Below are 9,744 nucleotides of genomic sequence, written 5' to 3' on the forward strand. Positions count from 1 at the left end.
GATCTCATCCAGAAAGGTCTGGTGACAAGTACAGCGACTGGGCGACTGTACATAGGCTACTCGACTGGGCGAGTGTACATGGGGGAGGAAGTCGACGGGGCGACTGTAACATGGCCACTGAACCTGTAGTATTGTTCTGGCTAATAATCCTACTAGCCGGTATTTCACTATACAAACATTACCAGTATAATTCGTTTTCTTTTAAACCAAAACACTATACGGTGATACAGAATTAGCACAAAAATACATAGTAAACAATTTAATTGTTTAATAACAATTGAATATATTTAATGTCTATTTAAAAAATATTTAAATTTTATATATATGGTATATATGGCGTTAACACCAATCATACATGTTTTAATTAATATAAATACGGGATTAATTTTTAATTTTAGTTTTAAAACCTAAGAGCTGTAATCTGTGTACAAACAGAGGAAAATACTATGATGGTTTCATATGTGACGTCATTTAGGGATAAACAAACAAACCCGATATAGTGATTCACAATTTTTAGATTTTTTTTTTAATTATTACGTATTTTGCTGTTAAAAGAATATTCAATATTTTTCAAAAAACACCTTGGAATGTTTTGGAATGGCTTCATAAAAGCAGAAAGTACAACTTTACCTGAAATCGGTGCTTTAATGATAGCGATTTTTTTTTTTTTGTTTTTGCAACGTTCCGTAGAATTCAGAAATGTCAAAAAATCTGTTACATACATAACTGTAAACATGTCGTTTTCCAACTGAAATGAAAAATCATTACGTTTTTAGTTACTTTAAGTAATCTTTTGAATAAATATTTTTATATTTTAAACCTTTAATGAACTTAATTTTGTATGTTGGATTATACTTCACAAAAATATAACCTATTGTTTAGATTCGATAATAATTTTGGATCCCTTCTAGCCAGCTTTGATCCGATGTTTCCTGTTTTACCATCTTTTTGCTTTTGGATAAACAATTGTTAGTGTAGTATTTTTGCAATTAGGTACTGCTCAAGAACGATAAGAAATATAACTCATAACAGATAGTTGCTTAAATAAAAAAAAAAATGAAAAAAATAAAATAAATTAAAATAACACTGGCAATGATTAAATAACGCATGTTTATGTCGAAATGACGTCATACCTGAACAATAGTGGCTGCTTGCTTTTTAGCCTAGTTTGAGACTAAACAGCGTATAAAAACAAATAAAAATCAGGTAGATTATCATTAATAAATAAGCTATACAAGACACTAACCGAAATCCGGATTGGGATGATAAATATGGCACTCTTAGAAGCCCGAAAACCATTATTCTATTATCTGTTACCCATATTTTTATATTTAACCCAACGTAAAATCTTCAATATCTCGGTTCGAACATAAATAAACTTACGCCACTTTCAAGATTAACCGATAATTTAAGGGATCATTTCAAACTAACAGTAAGCGAACTTCATAAAATGTTATAGAGGAAACTTACTTCCTAAGTATCACGTCCATGTTGAGAATTTTCCGCTAATCGCAGAGGAAATCCTGTACAATTTATTTACATTTATTAACAATTACATTTACATTGCATTTATTTCCGAAATTTTGATTAGACATTATTTCATTAATATCCGAAATTTTTAATAGTCCTCATGGCCTTAATTTTCAAATTAAAAAATGGGAAATTTTTATTAAATTTAATGGTGAAGTTTTGAGTGATTCAAAAAAAATATTTACAGTATGTTTGTTATCCTCCAAAATTGCACGGAGGTCTGCTAGTAATTCATACGAGGGAGTCCAAGCTTGGCATTCAGTTAAGATGTGTTTTAAGTTAAGTCGCGTTCCGCAAGTCTGGCATACAGGTGGAGAATCGGGGGCGATAAGGTAACCGTGGGTCAGGCGCGTATGACCTATTCTAAGGCGCATCACAATCACCTCCTCTCTGGGCACATTTCCAGTGGATGATATCCAAGAGGAACCATCACTTCTGATTTCCCGTAATTTATTTTCAGTAACATCTGCCCACATTTGATTTGATTTCAAATTAATTCTCTGCTAAATGAGGACAATGAAGTCATCGACAGGCACTCTGCGAAGTGGAGCTCCTTCAGAAATCGCGACCTGAGCCTTAGCCAAGTGAACCTTTAAAGTGACGGAAAATTAAAACTCTTCAATTATTTCGTAGCATTTTTTTAATAATTAAAATCTCAAATGCCTACAACTGATGCATCTACTCTGTAGGCCATGGATCAGATATATATATATAGATATAGATTGTTTGTTAGATAGTAGAACTAGTTATGATTATTAGTTCTTTGAGTTCGTTTGGAATAAATATACTAATATAAATATTGAAAATAATATTCATTATTCACACCAAATTACAGGTGTAGATAATACTGAATATGGTAATTCCAGGGGCCAATCAATCAACGTTGTACGTTTTCAGAGGTAATGTACTAACTTTACATATGACGTAATAGCTTCAGAACAGGCAAAGCAACTGTTCCCACAAGGTCTTTTAAAGACAAACTGCGCTAAATGTGTTCTTTCAAAGCGTATATAGTTCGTAATTTCAAAAATATCAAATTTAGAAGTAACGGGAATTAAACGTGGTTCTCGGCTTTCAAAAATTAAGACCTCATCTGTTTACTTGTTACATTATGGTAACTAACTTATTGAAGATTTGCTTTGTTTTGAAAGTACTTCTTACAAGTCGATTCCGCTCAATTCAGAGGTATAATAATGACAACATTCAGATAAAATCGGCAGTAAGAGGGCGTGGTAGCTGAGCAGGTTTTGGACGAGTGCTTGGTTCAGAAGGTTGTGGGTTCGATGTCCATCTGGGTCAGTTAATATTTACTTCTCAATACTCACCAGGAATATTTTCATTTCCACTGTGGGCTGTATAGGTCCTCAATGGAGGACTAGAGCCAAATAGTATTGGCAAGACTAAAGAGGTTATCGAAAACATCGGAAGCAGAAGTTGAAAATTACCGATGGAATAAAAAACTAATAATCATATTGGTAATAATTAGTTGATTGTATCAAATTTAAGGAAGATAATCCTGATAAGAGGGTAAAAAAAGTTACTCTAATAGCAAACTCATGATGGGATTGTTGGGGGTGTGGTCAGTGTAGAATACAAATAAGTGAAAACTTATTAAATAGTGCCAACGTTTCGGCCATAATTTCTAGCCTTCATCAGGGCTAAGAACAAAAACAAGATAATAACCAATGAATAAAAGGATATATAAAATAATTAGATAATAAGAAAATAACTAGCATTATGTATACATAAATAGTGTTGACAGACAGGAATAGTTTAAGTATTATAAGAAGATAAAAGCTTTATGAGAAAAGTAATTAAGTAAGAAGAAAGAACAAATAATAAAATATATATGAAAATCCTGTTGATAAATATACGTACAAAATGAAAATTATTAAAAAAAAATATGATAAAAGTGGGAAATAAAACGTATATATAGGTATTTAAATATATAAGTAAAATAATAGGATTAAGAAAATAAAAATATAAAGTTATATAATGCGAAAGAAACATGGATATTTTAATTTAATAATAATTTAAAACTAAAGTTATTCAAAAAAAGAGAAAGAAAATAAATGTAATTAATGAACTATTTAAGTAAAATACTAGAATAAAGAAACATGATTAAGTAATATAGTGTAATATATAAATAAGTAACATAGTAGAGAGAGAGAGAAAGAAATTTATTCATTCATGCTGCCCAAATACATCGGGTTGCACATTAAACAGCATACTGATCAATCCGTGATCGGACATATATAAATTACATATTTTTATATGATATAATATAATAGAAAGATAACATTTTTTTATATTGGTTATTATACTATATAAACAAGTAATATAGTATAATATATAAATAAGTAATTTATAATTTAGTTTTTACTGTTTTGTGTTCTTTACTGACCGCATCTCCAACCATCTTCTCCTCATTGCAAACTTATTACCTGAACCAACGTTTCGAACCACGTTGCAGATATTTTTTTGAGTGATCAGTTTAGCAGAGATCAGCAAAACAAATTTTCACGTTTTAAAAAAAAATCTTTTTTTCACACCTTACTGATCTGAGCTCTAGAGAAGATTTGCAACGCGTGTCGAAAACATTGCTGAAATAAATAGTTTCTTTGCTATTTGAGGATTTTTCTTTCTACGACGACCACGAACCTTTATAATAATCCTTTATCTTCTTTAAAATAAAGAATCATTAAATGAAGAGAAACTCATGAAGACCAAACACATTTCAATATAGTTCGCTTCGAGAATAGTTGATCTAAACAAGATTCTTTTGTTTGTAGATTAGATACTTTAGGCCCGATATCGATTAGAGATCGATATCTAATGACAGTTAGGAAGATTGAACGATTTTTACATCGTTTCTGACCTACATCTGCTGTGTCCTATTCAGATCAAAACTCAGAGAAAAACCAAATGGAAATAGCTTTGGTATTTAGGAAGCGTGAAATATCTCAACAGCGGCCGACAAAGCCGAGGTAGGATAAGTGAGTGATGGACGAGCCCGAACCTTTTGTGAGAGGCCGAAGTAATTTAGTGATCACTTATGATTCGGATTTCATGCTATTAAAAATCTATTAGCCTCAGGGGTGGGTCTCACCTAGGCAGGTAGTGTGCTAGTCTTTCTCGCCCGCCGCTTTCTTCCATTACTCCTTCAGCCTGAATACAACAATTCATAGTCAATAAATAGCATTGTTGTAGATGTATGACATATCTATATTGTCACCTCCATATTTGAGATTTACACGATTAAAATCGCCCTGAGAGACAAATTGCCTCTACTCATATGAAAATTCAAATCCTGAATCGTGGTTTTCATTCATAAAGCTCATCTTTGTCCCCACAAACAAAGTATGATTTGGATAACCTCTCTGTAAAAAAAAAAATCTTTCTCCTATATGCAAATATGATATAAAATAATAATGCAAAAGAAAATTATGGAAATATGGCATAAAATTGTTTTTATACTCGCATTATAATACAGTGAAACTACTCATAAATGGAAATACCTGGGGAATTAAAATTAGCCCGCTTTTAAGAAAAAAGCGTCAAAATACAGTCTTAAATACATGAACTAAATAAAATGTGTAATGGTATAAAAATGGGAATCAAACTTGGAAAATGCAATCAAGTATGGTTTTTTTATTTCGGTTGGTCGCCTGAACCAGCCTTCTCCACGCCTGCCTATCTTGGGCTACTGAGTTCCAGTTTCCTGCTTGCAGCTCTTTCTCATATTTGTTGATTTTGTCAATTCATCTCGTTTGTGGTCTCTTGCCTACTATACCGGTATTCATATTTGTGTAGAGGCGTCCTGATGGGTTGCTTCGAGCCACATGTCCCGCCCATCTTAACCTCCTTGCTTCATGTCAGGAGATATTGACTGTTTCTCAAAATCAGTTTCTGAAAGCAGTTCACTGTTAGCTCTTCTCCTCCACGTGTTAAGGCTCTGAGCCCAGATCGCTCCTGTACGGAATACTTTCCACTCATATTTCTTGATTTTGCTTTCTAAACTACCTGTTAGAGCCCAGGTCTCAAAGCCGTATAGCAGAGCTTTATCATGACATTGTACACCCTTAGTCTCAGATTTTCCGAGATTTCAGTATTCTCGAGAGAAGAAGGTTCGCGCCGTAAAGTATGCAAAAACGGTTTCCCCCCCCCTTTTTTTATTTTAATCGTTCAAATGTACATATGTGCAATGTTTATAGCACTACTTTGTCACATTTAAAAAAAATTGTAATATCCATTCATTCCAATATATTCGAATAAAATCCCATGAAACATATTGGATTTTCCACTTTGCCAACAATCAAGGATATTTCAAAATCCCATTTATTTATTTTTAACATTAGACATATTTAACTTCAGTAGCACGCCATAAGAGGTGAGTAGTAATTGGATTGCATGATAAGAGAATTAAAATATTTTAACTGAAATGATGTACAATACTGGAAGAGATGGAGGGGGTTGACAAATGCTCACTAACTGCGATAAACTTCCTCAACCATGCTGTGAAATAAATGATATTCTAAAAAATAATAAATGAAACTCTTTTAATAAGCCATTTAACTATGGCTACATTATTCCATTCATAATGAAAGTAAAAAAATCTACATCTTCATAGTTTTTATTTTTTATATTTAGTTTTTATTATTGTTAGTTTCAGCATAGATTTTATTATTATTTAAAAAAAAAAAATTCAGTCAGTTGATGGAGTATGATTGAAATAAGATTTTTGTCAAATTACATCTAAATAGCTTTAGCCAATGAACATTGTTAAAGGCATAAGTTAGTAACCTCCTTTAATTAATTTACTGTTTATTTACAAAATATTTTTCGGTGAATAAGATAACAGGGTATTATAGGCCTGCTTATTTCCAATGGAAATTGTTAATAAATAGGTAATAATCAATTGAGTAATTAATTAATATTATATAATTGTTTCAGTTGCAACGAGCGGTGGCGGGAGCAGCTTGGGAGACGAGAGGCCGACCATCCCACCTCACTTCCTCCACCACTTCTACCCCTTCACGGATCTGAGCCAACTCCACCTGGGTTTCTCCATCGGCCACAATCTCCAGTGAACATCACTCTTGTCTCTGTTCCAGTCCTTATAGTTCCAAATTGTATATATTTATGTATTTTTAATTTTTATGTTAATCTTGTAATGAGCATTAGGTGATGAATGAGAAAGGTCAATATATTGAGATTCAAGAGATTTCGCATTTGATTATTTATAATAGAAATTTTTAATTCGTATTCCAGTCACTTTCGGGTTTTACAAATCTCTTAACTTATCTTCAGATAAGCTTAGCTCAAATGCCTGAGACAAATTCCTTCATAGGTTTCTCTTGGTTATCCCTAACATTGTATTCTCTCTAGAATTCAGGTCCTATTCGATGGATTTGATTTAGACCGAGAACTAGAAGGGTTGTCGATGATAGTCAACTGTATTTACAATCATCGTCAATCCCTGATTCGCAAAATCTCACTGTCAATATTCCATCCTATTCGTATTTCTAGCATTGACCCTTATCTCTAACTGACTGGGTTATATCGAACCTAATTTTTTTTTCTTTTATAAGACAACGATTTTTAGTATCTAGATACTCGATATTGTGAAGGTGGGTCCAGATAAATACTGGAATGTATATAAACCGCGTACTCTCATTTTTTGATTGTGCAAGAACTATCAAGTTGACGGCTAAACGTCAACAAAGTGTAGGGTTAAATGAACCAATGGATTCAGGTTTGAGGGTGCTTCCTCTACTGCCAATTTCCCTGTTTTCATAGTACAGTGAGCTTTTCCCCTATTAAAATGCTTTTGGTGTTTACAGAAGTAGTCGAGAACTGTATCCGAAAATTTAGAGTTTTTCAGTACCCGGCTTAGACGAGTTGGTATAAATTTAGGTTAAAAAGAAGTAGATTGTTTTGAGTATTGCTGTAAAATGGCTTCTAAACTGAAAATGAAAAAAAAAAAAAGTCGTTTCAATTTCATTTTCGTTCTAGAATCAATAAGTCCCTCTGTAATATTTGTGATAGTTTTTAAAAAATCCTGTATTTGCTACGTATGATTTCTGCTATGTATCTGATCTTCCATTAATTTTGTTTAAAGTTGTCATATGATATGAAATGCGTTTTATAATTGTTTTTCCGTCATGTGTTGAGTGCATGAATGAATTTATATGATAATAAATGTAGATCTTTAACAAATAAATATTTATCAATTAATACGTTTACATTCTTTTTAAAAATATACAACTCCCACTATTCCTGTTGAAAATGCTTTAGAAAGCTTCCATTCTTCCAAAGGAAAAAAAAATTGAATTCTTAACTAAATTGCTTCAATTATCATTGTTCAGAATTGAAGGCTGATGACATCACATGTTAGAACACTACTCCATTATGTCTTCATAGGTAAGTCGAAACAGGAAGTAGTTTTATTATTTTTATTTTTTAAGTATAATAGTTGATAATCACAAAGTATTAAGAAATCAAGCAGTGTGTTAAGGCCGGTGATTTGTCTTATTTTTTTTGTGTGTATCGTAAATTGATTAATTTAATCAGATATAGAATACAGTCTATTTTTTATGTTTATTGATGTAAATTTGAACTTACTCAAAGACTAAGAATTATTTTTTATTATTTAAAGTAGAAAAAGGATTTTATTTATTTAGTTCGACTTTGGTTTTTTTTTTACTGTCAGTTGTCAGTGGCGCATAACACATTAGTGGGCCTCATCTTTGTCTCATATGGTGTCAGATGTTTATGTACCCTTTGTTGCAACAATTTCCAACTGAAATGGAAGATTTTTTTATTTAAGCATGCCAAAGAACTGGACTTGTAATAACAGCCTAACTCGCCCGATGGTTTTTTGACAAGTAATTATACATAGTTTTTATTAAAGTAATCAAAAATTGGGGTGAAATAACTGCCTTTTTTTCTTCCCGGCTCTTGTACTATCATGGGATTTAGATTTAGTAATGAATGTAAAACAATGCTGTAATACATTAAAAAATATTTTTGCCCAATAGTCAATCGCTTAAGGAATTAAAAATAGCTAATTAACTAATAGATAATATTATTTATTTATTTATTGCTATTTACAACTGTATTTACATAAAAACACATTGAATAAATTTGGTGTAAGATCAATTTGGAATGATACAGGCATGTAGAGAAACTAGCCATTGGTAGAAAACTAAATAGGTAATATTATAATAAATAACTAAAAATATATTATATCGAAAAAGAAACATATTTATATCAACACATCACAATTTATGTATGAACTTTTTAACGTTAGCGGTTGCTTGGAAAACTATTGCTTATTAAAAAAAACTTTTATTTTGAAAAAAAAAAATCAAATGAATAATGATTAAGAATCAATATTCATTGATTGCAAGGTGAGTGGTAAGTTCAAATGAGATCGGATAATTAATGTTTAAAGAGTGATGATGATCGATGATTGATGAGCGGATCTTCACTCATGAGAAATATTAAAGTGAGCACATCTGCCCATATCATCATTTTATATAGAATTTTAATATGCATTGTATATATAAATATAATATGAAAGGAATATGGTCCGGGTGCGGTCAAAAAAACTCAAATAGTAGAATATACTATTTTATTGAGCCAACGTTTCGCCCCATGTTGCAGGGCTTCGTCAGGGCTGTTTCGACGGCAGTCAAAACAAAAAAAAATGATCAAAAAAATCAATTTTTTTGTTTTGACTGCCGTCAAAATAGCCCTGACGAAGCCCTGCATGGTTTTTTGGTTAGGGATATTCTACTATTTGAGTTTTTTTGACCGCACCCGGACCATATTCCTTTCATCTTTACACACGGTCAATCAATAATCTTCCTATAAATATAATACTTTTTGTTTTCAACATATGGGCTCCTTCCGTAACTAAAGATAATAATTTTGATAGAATATGCAGCAGTATACTAATATTTTACTATATTGTTGGTTGCCAATATATAATTATAATATATACATATATATATATTTCCGACGTTTCGCCCCACTTTGCAGGGCTTCATCAGGGCTAAAAAGATGTAAAATGATACAATGATAAGAATAAAAATACAAAGATAAGATACAATGATGAGAATAAAAATAAGTAACAATGGCAAGAGTAAAATTTTTTTATAAAAATACGTAAAATATAAAGTTAAAAAAGTACAGGAGATGTACAAAAAA

The 9,744-nt window shown here is 31.6% G+C and overlaps 1 non-coding gene across 1 annotated transcript in view; it reads left to right on the forward strand.

The window, feature by feature from the left end:
* The window catches only part of LOC106690008 (uncharacterized), a 28,994-nt gene extending 21,309 nt beyond the window's left edge, over window positions 1-7,685 (forward strand). The window contains exon 3 of the transcript XR_010845026.1: window positions 6,484-7,685. This is a non-coding gene — a transcript (uncharacterized protein). The remainder of the gene's footprint in view (window positions 1-6,483) is intronic.
* The last annotated feature ends 2,059 nt before the right edge of the window (window positions 7,686-9,744 follow it).

The sequence above is a fragment of the Halyomorpha halys genome, unplaced genomic scaffold, assembly GCF_000696795.3.
Source record: "Halyomorpha halys isolate HHAL.00 unplaced genomic scaffold, Hhal_1.1 Scaffold1548.1, whole genome shotgun sequence".
NCBI lineage: Eukaryota > Metazoa > Arthropoda > Insecta > Hemiptera > Pentatomidae > Halyomorpha > Halyomorpha halys.